The 756-nt window shown below is 34.4% G+C and overlaps 1 pseudogene; it reads left to right on the forward strand.

Moving 5' to 3' along the window:
* Positions 1-354: 354 nt before the first annotated feature.
* On the forward strand, positions 355-473 carry LOC120608366 (uncharacterized; annotated as a pseudogene).
* The last annotated feature ends 283 nt before the right edge of the window (positions 474-756 follow it).

A 756-nucleotide genomic window follows, 5' to 3' on the forward strand; every position in this document is an offset into this window, starting at 1 on the left:
TAACACCAATCTTTCTCAGAAACTCTTCCAAAAAAAAAAAAAAAAAAAAAAAAAAAAAAAAAATCAAGGAGAGAATACTCCCAAACTCATTTTCAAGTCCAGCATTACCCCCATACCAAAGCCAATAAAGGATAATACCAGAAAAGAAACCTACAGACCAATGTCCCTGATGAATATAGATGCAAAAAAAAGTTCTCAGTAAAATACTAGGAAGTCAAATTTAGCAGCATATTAAAAAGATTGTTCACCATGATTAAGCGGGATTTATACCTGAGATGCAAAGATGATTCAACATAAGCAAATCGATGTGATATACCATATAAATAGTATAAAAGAAAAGAAAATGATCATCTCATCTACAGCCGTGCCACCCTGAACAAGCCCAATCCCGTCTGATCTCGGAAGCTAAGCAGAGTCGAGCGTGGTTAGTACTTGGATGGGAGACCACCTAGGAAGACCAGGTGCTGTAGGCGTAAAAAATAAAAAATAAGGGATTGTAAGCTGATAAGGTCCTTGCAATCTGTGAGGTCAACCGAGGGTTGCCTCGCCTAAAAAAAAAAAAAGAAAAGAAAAAAGAAGAGAAAAAAAGAAGAAAAAAAAAAGTGAATGATCATCTCAATAGATGCAGAAAAAACATTTGACAAAATTCAACATCTGTTCATAATAAAAATTCATAACAAATTAGAATATAGAAGTAATGTATCTCAACATAACAAAGGCTATACATGATAAGCCCACAGCTGATATCACACTCAG

The sequence above is a fragment of the Pteropus medius genome, unplaced genomic scaffold, assembly GCF_902729225.1.
Source record: "Pteropus medius unplaced genomic scaffold, Ma_sr-lr_union100, whole genome shotgun sequence".
NCBI lineage: Eukaryota > Metazoa > Chordata > Mammalia > Chiroptera > Pteropodidae > Pteropus > Pteropus medius.